Source organism: Triturus cristatus, chromosome 3_1, assembly GCF_964204655.1.
Source record: "Triturus cristatus chromosome 3_1, aTriCri1.1, whole genome shotgun sequence".
In the NCBI taxonomy this organism is placed as follows: Eukaryota; Metazoa; Chordata; class Amphibia; order Caudata; family Salamandridae; genus Triturus; species Triturus cristatus.
Window position 1 is genome coordinate 673,525,107 of NC_140583.1, and position 15,452 is coordinate 673,540,558.

General features: G+C 44.0%; 1 protein-coding gene across 6 annotated transcripts in view; it reads left to right on the top strand.

Annotated features, from left to right (window-relative positions):
• Positions 1 to 10,195: 10,195 nt before the first annotated feature.
• NAP1L4 (nucleosome assembly protein 1 like 4) overlaps positions 10,196 to 15,452 on the top strand; it is a 1,162,803-nt gene continuing 1,157,546 nt past the window's right edge. For 4 of the 6 annotated variants that reach the window (XM_085644738.1, XM_085644736.1, XM_085644741.1 and 1 more), the window contains exon 1: positions 10,196 to 10,253. The gene's annotated coding sequence lies outside the window, so the exon portion shown is untranslated. Of the gene's footprint in view, positions 10,372 to 15,452 lie in introns of all 6 variants that reach the window. The other 2 variants (XM_085644739.1, XM_085644737.1) reach the window with 1 other exon arrangement.

Genomic DNA, 15,452 nt, shown 5'->3' on the forward strand with positions numbered 1-15,452 from the left:
AGGACACAAATACCTCAATGAAAGAGTCTCCTTCCACGTACCCAAAAGGTACCTCCGCTCCACCGACCTCGCCCTGGCAGAAACCCTGTGCATATGCAGAACCAGAGCAGGTGTAAGAGCCTTCTCCTACATCGCAGCCTCCACCTGTGCCAACATCCTCCGCAAGACCTTCTAGTGGATCCCCCCCTCCCAAGCCAGAAAGACCGTCACCCACGCACTCATAACAAGCAGACTGGACTATGGAAACACCCTCTATGCAGGAATCAACAAATCCCTGCTACACAAACTCCAGAACATCCAGAACACCGCAGCCAGACTCATCCTTGGCATTCCACAGCATGAGCACATCACCTAACACCTGCAAGACCTCCATTGGCTCCCTGTCTAGAAGAGAGTAACCTTCAAGCTACTCACCCACGCCTACAAACCCCTCCACAACACCAGACCCAAATACCTCAATGAAAGAGTCTCCTTCCATGTACCCAAAAGGTACCTCCGCTCCACCGACATCGCCCAGGCAGAAACCCTGTGCATACGCAGAACCAGAGCAGGTGTAAGAGCCTTCTCCTACATCGCAGCCAAAGCCTGGAACGAGATCCCAGTCATCATCAGACGCTCCCCTACTCTGCACACTTTCAGGAAGAGCCCCAAGGGCCTGGCTCTTCGGCTGAACCGAGCTGCACCCCACACCCCCCACACCCTCCAAGGAGCCTTGAGACCCTCACAGGTGCGTAAACCCTCTGATTGATTGATTGATTGAACATTTTCATAGTATGGCAATGTAAAGTCCGATAAAATGGAGTTACCTGAATTATTTAAGGTTGTATTTTATATAAAATGTTGCCTGCAAATAAAATGTTGGCTGGATATAATGCTGATTAAATAAGATGCAAACTTCCACCACCAAATAAGATGCTGGCCGAATAAGAAGCTAACTGCAGTTTCAAGGACTCGTTGAAGAATAAAAGCACTGCTAGTGAACAAGCTTTGCTTCGTGGGAGTTACGAAGACATGCTGGACAGCCTAAAACAAATAAAGCCAGCAATAGAAAGCCAGAAAATGTGAGTTACAAACCACAATCAGGGCTCAGGGGGATCCAGGAATATGGTTTCCCACCAGGCATTTTGGGCGGGTGGTTCAGCCTTAGACACGGCGGGTGTGTCATTGGTGACCTTAGCAGGGGGTGGGACTAGAGTCGGTTTTAGGTGTGTAAAAACTGTGGGATGGTGGGATGGCCTTTTTGGCCCTCGTCACAATCAGGGGCAGTTCAGTGAGGCAGTTTTGTCCAGTTAGGTTCGGTCAGTGGCTAGAAAATTCACAGTGGGGCGTAGCGGGGTATATTTTGAATAGTATAACTATATTCCCATTCGCAATGTCAGGAAATATAGTAGTTGATGCATTAAATGTTTTACCGGAAAATGGTTGGGAGGATTTAATAAAAGCAGAATTGGTGGAACAGGTGTGTTTAAATTATTACACAGGGAGATTCAGGCAAAAGAGGGTTCAAAGGAAGAAGAATTCCTTGCTCTTCTGGCGGATAACCCATACAAAGAATGAGGGGATGTTGATAATGAATTATGGATTCAAATGATGACAACAGCAAGGTCAGTTCCCTTATGACAAACTGCAAGTGGTTAACCGGTACCTTATAAGCCCTTTCTAGCAGTGGGAGGACCAGGGAGAGGTACTTTCCCCCAGAATGGAGCATGCTGGTCATTTAAAAGAGGCTCAGGCACACGAACACAATTTAAATTCTTGAATGATTGTGCAAACTGTGGAGGGAAGTGACCTTTTATATAATGATCTGGCAACTTCCCATATGTGTGGCAAGGAGGACAAGGGCGGAGCAGAGAACAGCAAGCTATTGCAGGAAAAGGGCCCTACACCAGGTAAATTTAATATGTTGAAGCATTGGCTGAGTTGGTAACCAAACCAGAAAGATGCAAAACCATTTGGGGAGTTTTAAGGATGATTTTAAGTTACGTAATCAAGGACCAAGGGTGCGGAGTTGGGCAAAAAACTTGAAGTCAGCTTCATTTTATTAATGGTCTTTAGATAATCTCACGATATCCCCTTTGGATGTGGTTCCAAAAAGCAGCCAGGTGAGTTTCGGCTCATCTATCATCTCTCTTGGCCACCAGATGAGACCATCAAGGATGGTGAAGATTCTGAGGTAAAATATGCATCAGAGGATAATGCCATTGTTTTGGTGAGAGATTGTGGTCAGGCTGCGGAGATGGTTACGTCGGACATCAAGTCAGCCTTTTGGTGACACATCCGGAGGGTTTCTCACTTCTAAGTCTGCAGTTTGGTGGTGCCATTTATGTAGATAGGATGTTGCTAATGGGTTGTTCAGTTTCTTGTTCCCTTTTTGAATTGTTCAGTTCCTTTTTGCAATGGTGATTTCAGTTTCAGAGTGGTTTAAAAAAGGTTACCCGCAATTTGGATGATTTTCTATCTGTTGGGCAAGCGAGTTCAGGAGACTGTGGCAGAGCTTTGGACACTTTTTGTCTCGTGATTTAGGACATTGGGGTTCCATTAGCTCCAGACAAGACTGAGGGCCCTTTGACCAGTTTAACATTTTGGGGAATTCAGTTTGATTCTGTTACCACGGAGGTGAGTTTGCAGAACGACAAAGTTCAAGTTTTGTTGCAGTTATTGGAGGAGGCTTCTATGTCAAAGAATATAGAGTTGAGGAAGATTCAGGGCCAGATGTACGACCATTCCAGCTTGCGAGTTGCAAATTGCGATGTTTCACGATTCAAAAAATGGAATGTATAAAAGTGTTTTAGACATTGTTTGCGATTCCTAATGGGTTCGCTAAAGAACTACCTCATTAACATTAATTTGAGACCCCTCAGGAATCTCACATATCACAGGGATGGTGGCCTGCAGGGGACAGCAGACCACCATGTCTGTGCTAGCTTATTTAAATAGGGTAACTTTTTTTCAAATGCAGCCTGTTTTCCTTAAAGGAAAACAGGATGTGTTTAAAAGAAAAAATGAAAAGTGATCTTTTCATTTTTTAAGGGCAGGCAGTGCTCTTAAAAAATATTTTTGGATACATTCAAGGAGGGAAAGGGTTCCCCTGGGGACCCTTTCCCATTTGTGACTGGCTTGGCACCTACTTGAAGTAGGTGGTAACTGGGATTGTTTTGCGACCGTATTTGCAGTCGCAAATCAATCGTAAATACCAGTGCATCCCGCTAATAGGAAGGGACGCCCTTGGCAAGCCTCTTCCTAATCGCGACTCGCAAACCCTATTTAGCTAGTCAGTAAAAGGTTACTGACTTGCAAAATAGGGTTATTGCATACCACAACCCTTTTTAGCGATCGTAAACGGGCTGATTGCCTGTTTGCGACCGCTAAAACGGGTCGTACATCTGGTCCTCAGTCCCTTCTAGGTTATTGGAATGTTGCCTGTTGGGTGGTGAGAGTGGGATGGGCTCTTTGCAGACGGGTGGGGTTTACTATGGCAGGTGCCCCCTTGCTGCACCATCACGTTTGAAAGCAGCCATCTGTGCAGACATGAGAGTTTGGGTCACTTTTTTGATAGAATTTAATGATGTCACTATGTTATCTCTTCAGGATGAATTGGTATGGCGAGTACAGATTTTTTCTGATGCTGCCTGTGCCCACTGTTTTGGTCTTTTTGGGGATGGCGATTGGGTGGCAGAACAATGGCCGCCTGATTAGATGCCAGAAGCATTGCCTTCTTAGAATTCTTTCCTTTTGTAGTGGCGTTGGTTTTGTGGGGCCGGTTTTTGGCAAACAAAATGGTCACTTTTAATACTGACAATCAAACTGTAGTGGCTTTTTTGGCCAACACATATAAGGCGAAGGATGAGAGAGTTTTGAGGTTGCTCAGAGTTTTCCTTTTGGGTTGCTTAAAGTTTAACATTATGTTTAGGGCGAGAAATGTTTCAGGGATAGATGACAATATCGCAGATGCGTTATCTCGTTCACAGTGGCAGAGGTTCCTTGGGCTGACTCCTGGAGAAGATGTGAAGCAGATGAGGATGCCACGGGACCTCTGGCAGCTGAGATTTCAGGATCTTATTAAGAAGTTGGTGCTGTTTCTACCAGAATAGCATACAGACAAGCTTGGCAGGAATTTCTATAAAGTGGTGCTCAGAGGAGAAGAAGGGTTGATGAAGAGTAGTTTTTAAGGCATATAACACAAAAGAAATCCTGGGGTCTAATGGTAAAGAGAAATAGGTGGTATGTAGGGTGAGGAGGGAAAACCTAATGTACGTAGTGAAACTGGAGAAAGCTCCAAAACCATGGTCATACAATCACCGTGGGTAACTAACCCCATCACATGGGATTTTCATCCCAAAGAAAATCTCAAAATCTCAAGGGGCGACAGCGCCCTTGTGTGAGACGTGAGTACTTTGTGCTATGATTATTATGCACCAAGAAAGTGGAATAAATCCACAAATGAGCCTGAAGTGAGTGGGGATTGCAGTGCTGGTAGTAGTGAAAAGGGGAGTGTATTAAAACTAGTGACGGGACGGCCAGAGGACTTCTGTTAAACAATGCCGTACCGATATTAGATTAAAAAGAAGAGGGGGCAACACTAATCTGGTGTGATCAATGAAGCAACGTGAGAGAATGTGGTCGACATGTTTCAGCCATAGCGCCTATCTAGGCTAGGCTTTCATCAGGACCTTGAAGCTACTGCAAGGAAAAAACAACGTGACAAAGGATATGATGGGCACCCTCAACTTGATTGTAGAGTGCAAGTCTCCTCAGAGATACATACAGCACCTAGATAACAAAAGAAGGGGAGACAGTGTAAAAATGTGTGGAACTAATATGCTCAGTCATGACTAATAGGAAAAATATAAACTTGAAGCATGGTCCACTCACCCGTACAAACTGGGTGGTAAGAGGACCTCCACCTGGCAACCGCTCAGGAAGGAACACCGCTCTGAAAGGAAAATGTAAGGCTGCTGATGGGGGCTTACATATCAAGAGCAAGTGTAAAAGAAGTGGGAAAATCAACTGAAAACGAGGGAGAACTGCCGGAGGCAGTGTCTGCACACGAAAATGAGCTCGGTGAGATCATCGTGAAGATTAAAACGTGGCTAAATGCTGAGCAGATAGTCAGAGTAATGTGAGGTAATACAAGTCCGTACAGAGGCGAACCAAAGTTGAGGCAAAAAAGGCAACGCTCGAGGGTAGGCGCCTTCAAATTCAAGTGATCAAGTGAAACCCAGAGAGCGAAAAAGCCTACCTGTCCGTCGGGGAACCAGGCTGGAATGAGCCTGCAGCCGAAGGTCCCGTATGGTTGGACGGAGGCGAAAGAAATGAAAAACTGCCGGCGGATGGAGGGCCAATCGCGCGACAGGTAATGTATGCGTGCAAGAGTAGGAGCCAATACGAGGCGCTGTCTCAACTAACTGGCTGTAACCTGGGAGATGGGAATGACAGGGCAAAAATGACGCTGTCAAAATCGCTGGCTCGAGCGTCATGAAGAGTCAGGGAGATGACGCGGGAGCGTAAAGAATGCGGAAGCCGCCGTCAGGTTAGAAGGTAGGCTGTCAAGGCACGTGTTGCTCTGGAATGCGCGAGGCATCATGGAGAGTACGGGCAGATGTGTAAAACACCTACTTTCGCATGGGTGGTGTGGGATGTCCCGGGGAGGCCACGGATTATTGGGCAGACGGTTAGGGAACAAAATATATATGTATATATACAACGGCCAGAGGTGTTTCTGAGAGGGGCACTCGTGATCCAGCCCGCACCACATCATTGCCTTGCCTACCCTCTGTATACACTGGCTTAAACACCTCTGGCCGTTGTATATATACATATATATTTTGTTCCCTAACCGTCTGCCCAATAATCCGTGGCCTCCCCGGGACATCCCACACCACCCATGCGAAAGTAGGTGTTTTACACATCTGCCCGTACTCTCCATGATGCCTCGCGCATTCCAGAGCAACACGTGCCTTGACAGCCTACCTTCTAACCTGACGGCGGCTTCCGCATTCTTTACGCTCCCGCGTCATCTCCCTGACTCTTCATGACGCTCGAGCCAGCGATTTTGACAGCGTCATTTTTGCCCTGTCATTCCCATCTCCCAGGTTACAGCCAGTTAGTTGAGACAGCGCCTCGTATTGGCTCCTACTCTTGCACGCATACATTACCTGTCGCGCGATTGGCCCTCCATCCGCCGGCAGTTTTTCATTTCTTTCGCCTCCGTCCAACCATACGGGACCTTCGGCTGCAGGCTCATTCCAGCCTGGTTCCCCGACGGACAGGTAGGCTTTTTCGCTCTCTGGGTTTCACTTGATCACTTGAATTTGAAGGCGCCTACCCTCGAGCGTTGCCTTTTTTGCCTCAACTTTGGTTCGCCTCTGTACGGACTTGTATTACCTCACATTACTCTGACTATCTGCTCAGCATTTAGCCACGTTTTAATCTTCACGATGATCTCACCGAGCTCATTTTCGTGTGCAGACACTGCCTCCGGCAGTTCTCCCTCGTTTTCAGTTGATTTTCCCACTTCTTTTACACTTGCTCTTGATATGTAAGCCCCCATCAGCAGCCTTACATTTTCCTTTCAGAGCGGTGTTCCTTCCTGAGCGGTTGCCAGGTGGAGGTCCTCTTACCACCCAGTTTGTACGGGTGAGTGGACCATGCTTCAAGTTTATATTTTTCCTATTAGTCATGACTGAGCATATTAGTTCCACACATTTTTACACTGTCTCCCCTTCTTTTGTTATCTAGGTGCTGTATGTATCTCTGAGGAGACTTGCACTCTACAATCAAGTTGAGGGTGCCCATCATATCCTTTGTCACGTTGTTTTTTCCTTGCAGTAGCTTCAAGGTCCTGATGAAAGCCTAGCCTAGATAGGCGCTATGGCTGAAACATGTCGACCACATTCTCTCACGTTGCTTCATTGATCACACCAGATTAGTGTTGCCCCCTCTTCTGTTTAATCTAATATCGGTACGGCATTGTTTAACAGAAGTCCTCTGGCCGTCCCGTCACTAGTTTTAATACACTCCCCTTTTCACTACTACCAGCACTGCAATCCCCACTCACTTCAGGCTCATTTGTGGATTTATTCCACTTTCTTGGTGCATAATAATCATAGCACAAAGTACTCACGTCTCACACAAGGGCGCTGTCGCCCCTTGAGATTTTGAGATTTTCTTTGGGATGAAAATCCCATGTGATGGGGTTAGTTACCCACGGTGATTGTATGACCATGGTTTTGGAGCTTTCTCCAGTTTCACTACGTACATTAGGTTTTCCCTCCTCACCCTACATACCACCTATTTCTCTTTACCATTAGACCCCAGGATTTCTTTTGTGTTATATGTACTTCCATGGGGGAATCAATCCTGTGCGGTCTCTAAACTTGTTCCCTCTGACCCTCCGGTGCCCAACCGTTTTGTATTAGGTATAGTTTTTAAGGCAGTCATATGCCGAACGTTTTATCATGTCTCAAATTGGTTTGGGTTTATCTGCAGTCCATTTCGGGTAAATTAGCTAGTATTTCCTTTTATGGAAAATGTTTTTGGGGCTATGATCCAATGGAATGTGAAGTTTGTCATAGGATTCTGGCAGGTTGGGCAAGAGAAAGGGGGGGCGGGACAGAATAGATAGAAGGAGACCTATTCCATCTGACATGTTATTTGGGATTTTAGTACATTTGCCAGATATATGTTTTACAGGTTGGGAGGTGGCATTGTGTTCCTTGTGCATGTTTTGGTTGTTCCATGGGGGTTTCCGTGTTTCGGAATTATTGGGTTTGAGGGGAGGGATGGTCTTTTGAGAAGCCAAGTTTCGGCCAAGGCAGTGTCGATTTGGTTAACGCATTTTATTTATTTATAACGTTTTTTATAGCGCGGACTTGATCCCGAAGGATATCAGAGCGCTTTACAATTTGAGAGAAATTAAGGTAACAGATCATGAGTCAAATAGGGAATATACATAGGCATTGAATCAAATAGTGCACACATAAAAGACCAATTATAAACCTGGGTAGGCGAAGAATGGTCTAGTCGCTGAAACATAATGACAAAGGGGAGCAAATACAATAGTAAAATACAAGATTGACAACCAATATTGTAGTATGTCCGATGCGATTAGAGCTGACAATCGCTCCTCTTGTTAAGGTAAGAACTTATTCATGAGGAATCTTTTTGCTTCCAGTTTGAAAGCAACCTTTGGGAGAGATTCTACGGATTTCCGGAGGAAGAGAATTCCAAATTTTTGGTGCAGAGCCCGAGAAGGCTCATTGGCATGTTCTCTTTTTGCGGAAGATCTGGGGTTTCAAGAGGAGGGAATTAGCACTCCTCGACGGTCTACCCCCTCCGGATAGTTCTAGCTTTTGCGCAAGGTAGTTGGGGGTTTTGAAGTGGAGGGCTTTGTGCGATAAGCAGGCAATCTTTAGTTGAATTCTAGCTTCGTAGGGCAGCCAGTTTAGAGACTGATCAGTTGGGCAGGGGTCAGGAGATTATTTTAGAGAAAGTAGCGAATGCTTCGTATTGTCCACTGCAAAAGTGGTTGGATTTTGTGCAGTATACTGGTGAGGGATTGGCTTGTAGGACATTCTTTTGTTCGATGGGCTGCCAAGCAAGCAGAGAAAAGAACATATGGAAGGCAGATGGGACATGTCAGAGCGGGGGTGATGGTTTCTTGGTGGGGGAAGAGTGTTATGCGTTCGGATGAACTGTTGGGGTTTCTGTCCAAACACTTATCTGGGAGAACCTGTCCAGATTTGCTAGTTTTGCACCTTGGCAAAAATGATCTGGTGAAGATGTCAGGCGTCGGTCTATTGAAAGCAATGAAACTGCATCTCACCTGTATTAAGGAGGTTTGAACAGGTACCCATATCTTATGGACGTAACTGGTTCAGAGGAGAATATGGACGGGTGGGATCAAACCCAGTGCAATTGAGAGTCAGTGTTAGAAGGTGAATAGGGAGATGAGGGTTTTTTGTCGAACTATGGGTATTTCAGTGCTTAAACATGAGGAGAGTGAACAGGGGAATGCAGCTTTGTTTCACCAATATGGTGTACATTTATCCTTTTTAGAGATGGAATACCATCTGATAGAATTGCAGCTGATGGTGGCACCTTTGTTGGGTGAAAAGTTGTGGTATTGACATTTGGTTGGGTTTAACCTGAGATAGGCATTTTTGTGTGGGCCAGGAAAATGCCTCTGGGTTTTCCTGGGTGTCGGTGCCAATATGACATATTTTGGTGATGGGGGGACTCTCAGAGTGAGCGACCACAGCACAGGGACGGCTAGGATATGGTCAGGGAGCAAGGGGATGGATTCGGCGAAGGGACAGGGAGCAAATGGTGACGTCAGAGGGTGCATGATGAGTGACAGCTTTGGGGTGTGAGGGTTATGAGGAGATTTGAGGGGAAAACAAGAGTTTACTAAGGGTGGGAGGGGTTAGGAAAATACATTTGTATGAGGTTTATTTAGTTTTACAAGGCATTTCGCCTAGGTAATTTTATGAGTTCCAGGCCTGTTCTATTAAAGCAGTCTTTTACCCTATTTAAAGGTGTGAAGTATATTACTGGGGCACCGGCTTGTCCGAAGCTAGTGGTAAGCAGTAGTAGAATACATTCACAGGGAAGCTTTCAGAATGCCCACAACAAAGTCTTTTTGCAATGTGGTAGGCTTCGACCTAAACACGAAATTCATAACACAGAATAGCAAATCATCCTCTCCTCCAATATTTGGGTTTTTTAGTTCTCTGTGTGTCGTGTGAAATACCTCCTGGAGGCATGGACTTGACAGACAGGGATAGTAAGACGGTTAGAAAATGCCCACATGCTTTGGAAACAGCTATGACCGGGCAAGGTGTATTTGGACAACTAGCAGGACTGCACGAAAAAAACAAGTGGCCGAAGCAAGAACATCCCATGAAAGGTTGAAGGCTGGTTAGAAAACTAATTTAAGGGAAACGGGGGAAGTTGTGAGCTCATCTGTACAACACGTTAAAAACGGAACGTCCATGGCATTCTTGAAATCTGCCCACCACGCGTACTCCTTTTTGCAGACAGTTATCTAAGAGCCAACGACGTACACGCCGCACGTGAACGCTCTGCTCCGTTCACTTCAAGAAATCCGAAAAGTCAACAAACGTCCGCGTGCGCCTCAACTTCGCCCAGCCAATAGATTGCGTCGTTACTAAGAGGTCACTGTCCAATTGGATTCGTCGTATTGGTGAGGACCGAGGGGCGCAGCTGGTCTGAGAAAGAGAGAGCAGTGACAGGTAAGCATGAAAGAGTTGTGGCTGCGTACGGGGCACAAGAAATGGTAGCAGAGACAGAGCGCGGGCACGGAGAGGGGCTGGCTAAGAATTCAAGGGAAATAGCACGAGTCTACGCCGCGTAAGTCCTTGCAGAGTAGGTGGTGTGTTCCTCTCCGCATAGTGAGTGCATAGCCATGCGCAGATACGAGCTGCGGTGGTACTTGCCATTTGTCATTTGGATATTGACAGCCTCTTCACGACTGACCTCCGTCCCCAAGTTTGGTGGCATTCTTTGGCAGTAAATACCAACTGACATTGCCACTTTTGCAGGATCTTCTCACAGGCACCCTTGTCCTTCACGAGCATTATTAAGCGAGCTTGAAGTGAGGAGCCCGATTCCAAGTGTTGTCTGCTAAAAATGCAAGCTTAGTCTCTGGGTTATCTTGAATTAACAACTGAGTTTTTCTGACACAAATCGACAGCAGATGCAACTTGACGGTGTTTAGTCCTGAAACTTCATTTAGAACTTCAGTCTTGGGCAAACGCATTTGTAGCAGTGCCACATCCCAAACACGAAACGTTTGCTTGCAAATTCAGAGCAACCGTATGTGCAGCACATCCCTATCGCAGCTATAAAAGAAATGGTGTATTGCTTATTCTGAAAAAAGACAACTTGCATATGGGAAAATACTATTATAACTCTTTCTGCATTATAATTTTATTTTCATCATAAAAGAGTAAAATACAACAATCCTTATCTTGATCTGAACCACACTGACACCATGATGGCATGACAGGCTAAATCCAATTCGAATCCGTCACAAACCTACATGCCTCACTCGCCACCACTCTTTCTTTTTTTACTTAGAGCATACTGGCCATTCAGACGAAGGAACGCATTCACTGCCAAACAAGATAGTTTATCAGCCATGGGAAACAAAAAGTGTTCTGCGACCTAGTGACGTGTTCGTGTCTCGTTCTTGATTTTGTATCCTATTTCTGCTACGTGATTAAAGGAATTTTAATTCTTAATAAATGTTCCTCGCTAGCTCACACTGCAAACTAGATCACCTATTTGTGCTTTTAATACAATGGCAGAGCCAAGGCACACAGAGACTAAGTAATTTTTACCAGGGTCTCGGGGTACTTTAGTGTAAAAGCGTCATTTAATAACATTGCCTGTCGCCGAGTCAATGGCTTAACTGTAATATCTCTGTTGTTCGGTTTTCTACACTTTGCATTCCACCACAGAATGTAGAGCTATCCATAAAATGTTGATGGCTGTTGTGATCTTAATAAACAGCGCCTTCTCATATTCAAAATTTGTTGGCTTATTTTGTCCTTTGCCACCTTATTTCACCGTCGACAAGCGATAAATGGAAACAAAATGATCAACATCGAGTATTCCCGGAGGAAAAGAGAGCAAATTCCATTTACTGAACACAAATTACAAAGAATTTACTTGTAAGAAGAAGTTTTAATACGTACAAGACATTTTCAGATGTCAAAGTGTGGCATCTACCCTTCTCTGCTGAAAACTGTAGTAAAAAACAACAATAATACTTATTTAAACCATAATTCTGGTACTCCCATTTTAGATTAAAAAAAAACCTCCCATATAGGCAGCACTGGAAATACGCAGTGTTCCATCTATGGCTTTCCACCGAGTAGTGTGCTACCCCTCAGCAAATGCGCTTTGGTGCCTCGTTAGGAGTAGGTCAACTACTATAAATACAGCTACAAAAAATGAAGCATACTCAAAGTCTACAGCACTGTGAGGCCATAATAATGGCGATACAGAGCTTGGCAAATCTCTTTTAACAAAACTTAGCCCTGCATTCATATTATAAACGGAGGAGAGTGGATATAGGTATGTGTGTTTGTGTGGGGCGAGAAGAGTGATGGGATTCATCTGTTCTGTCTGTTATCCTGCAGTCACCAGCTTCGTCTTTGCTCTTGCAATATGATAACATCATAGATGATAGCTACATAGATAATGCATAGAAATTGACGATACACTAAGATCACTAGACCCGCCTGTGATCTGTCAAAAGCTCTGCCTACTATAACCTTGTGAACCATGCTTAGGGGATGAACATTTAGAACATGGTCAGTCAGCAGGTTTGCCATTGGGGATAAACCCATAGCCTCCGCCACTCAGAGACGACCATCCACTCTAAAGATCTCCATTGCTGTGCTGAAAGGGTAGTCATCCAAGTGGTGCCCACTTGATAGCAATCAGGCTTGCTGAGCAGGCACCATTTTTTTAAAGCACCCACTCAACAAAATTCTTTGCATTGGAAAAAAGAAACTCTCAAAGCAGGAGTTTGTTTTCTTAATACAAAACACAGATGACCATATACGCTTCCTGCACATTGGGCAATTCTACATTTTCCCTGCCTGCATCCACCATGCCTTTGGAAGGGAAAAAGAGTGATAGCAGCTCGTCCTTAAAAGACTAGGTCTGTCGTCATTGTGACTTTGCAGCTCCTTGGCTGATAAGCAGCCAGGTCAGATGTTTTAATTAGTAGAGCAAGTGGAGATTCCACTGGTATAAACAATGCCCATTTTCCAACACTAAATAAAGCGTAGGAACGGCAAGATTAGCAGGCGAAAGTACTGCATATCTATGGAGGTGCTCCAGCTCCCCAAACTCTAAATGAGGCCCTAGTTCTCACCTCTCTTTGGTCCTGGCACCCTGGTGCCTGCTGCGTTGAAACTGCCAGCATGCAGTACATAGTGGTAAAGAAAACAACAAAATGATTTGAGAGGTTCTTTCAGCATATCCGACTGAGGACAGAAGAAAAGAAACAGGGCTGTAACCCATCCATTTTTGTATGTAAACCCTTCCACCTTTGTATGTAAAACATCATACAATCATGATTAGCAAAATACAAACTTATTTGTACACATACATAAGATTTTGCAAGCATCACTTATATGCGAACTACTCCGGCATTACATATTATCTCTTGCTGCTACTAGGACTTCTTTTATTTCAAATTCTGTTTTTCAGGCCTCTAACTCCTCAAGGTCTCTTTTCTTGACAGTCTCCAATCTCACTAATATGCCTGTGTCAAAATGGTTATTTCTCCACCCAAGTTGTTTGTGACAATTTGGTCCCTTTTGTTCTTTGAGAAGATCAATGCCATTCATGATTGTAAGGCCTAGCATCCAATTTCATCCTGTCTCATGGCGCATGATTACACGTCTTTGCCCTTTTTTCACTTCTGTAATAGCTCTCCCAATTATAAAGTAAGAGGAGGAGGTTCACTCCCTAGCTTACCTCCCTAAACTCCCCAGGTGATGCATGTCCAGTCAGGACAATAAAATCATTATACCTGCTTTTGTCCGCATCCTTAACACCCGTGTCCCTAGTGGATGAAAGAAAAGGGTCGTCAAACTTGGACCGTGTGGCAGAATCTAACTATATGCCTATCTTTCTGTCACCAGCGTGACATAAATAGAGATGTTCTGATTCACTGACTTACTAAATATCTGAAAGAGCTCCAGTTAATAGAAGTAGCCAGATTACTTTTAGGCCTGGTTTAGGGACTGAGACTGCATCTTTGGCTATATTGAATGGTATTAGACAGGATAACAATGATGGCATTTCCATCTGGCTCCTCCTTCTCTTGTAGGTGTGTCGTTCTGTTACTTCCAAATCGAGGATCTTGAATATTTTAAAAAAAAAATTCTGTGCAACTTGAAAGCTTGTTTTGTTAACGCTGTCATCATTTCTAAATTGAACTTTGCCAATGCCTGCTTCAATGCCAGGCCTTAAAAAATAACATTTTTACTAAACCTGCAGGTCTAGTGACTTAAAAAATCTGTTCGACTTAATTGTAATGCTCTTGACCCATAAACTGGTTTGAAATGATGTGATTCTGGGCAAATAGTTTAATTCACTGATCTGCCATTTTATTCATTATATTACAAATGAGGTATGACCACCTTCAGGTATGCAAGTTCAGCATATCTGCTGTACAAAAAACAGTTTTGTTTGATTTAATAGACTAAACGTTTGCTCCATATATAATAGAAATACAGCCACATACACACATGACCCCTGATTTGCCTCTTTGTTCTTTAACAGCATTGTCATCAGGGTGGGGGCAGGCATGTTTCTCAAAGCGTGTTTAAAATCTGTTACTTTTAAAAAATACATAACTAATGCATGAGGTAACACGCTCCTTTGCAATCAGCATATTTTATATTGAAATGGCCACAACGTTTTCCACTGCCATGCAGTTTTACTGATAGAACTATATGTTGTACAAACAATGTTTGGAAATCGAGTTTCTGTGAATATTTGTAATTTGCACATCACCAAGCAAAAGTGTTCTGATTGTTTTGCTCCCATCTAAATCTTTGTTTGCATCACACCTCTCAATTACAAAACAATTTGCTTTTGTAATTCTGATATATTTTGAAATATTTGTACTATGCATTTACAAGCTATTTAAATGTTGTGTTAGAAAGAAACTGACATTTTACAGCCTTTTGTTTCACAATGATTCAGACAGCTCACTTGACAAAAACTTTAACTGTAGTAAGAGAAAAACAGAATTCTATTTTCTAAGCAGCAATTAGCATAAAGATCAACTGACATTTGACCTGTTTCCTTGAACAGACCGCAAATGGGTCAAGATGAAAACAAGATTTAAAGTCATCTTTATTGCTCATTCACTTTCTGAATGAACAGAACACCTGTTCCTTTCCAGCTTATGTTCACTCACCACAACTGACCAGTAGGTGCTAAAATAGCTCGACCTAATAAAATCTGACTCGCCATTGCGAGTGGTCGAGTTAATTTTTCAAGGCCTGTATGGTCTTCCTGGTATTTCCAAGCTTCTAGTAATTCAGAATATGGCAGAATGATTTGTCATGAATTTCAGGAACTCTGATAGGTTCTCTGAGGCTCGCCATATGCCCCACTGATTGCTAGTTTCTGGAAGGATCTGTTATAACGAACTGTACATTTGCTCACAGCGTCTATTTTGTAACTGGCCCCATGCTACTTACATATGTTTTCTCCCAAGTGAAAGGCATCCCTTTGTTTTGGCTCTTCGCTCCTGCTATCAGTGTAGTTCAGCAGCAAATGGCATGAAACCCCTTATTATGCTGTCAAACTAACCCCGGTCTGTAAAAAAACAGCACAACTCTGATATTGTGTAAGCTAGAAGCACTGCAAAATGAAAACACTACTTTGTACATTAC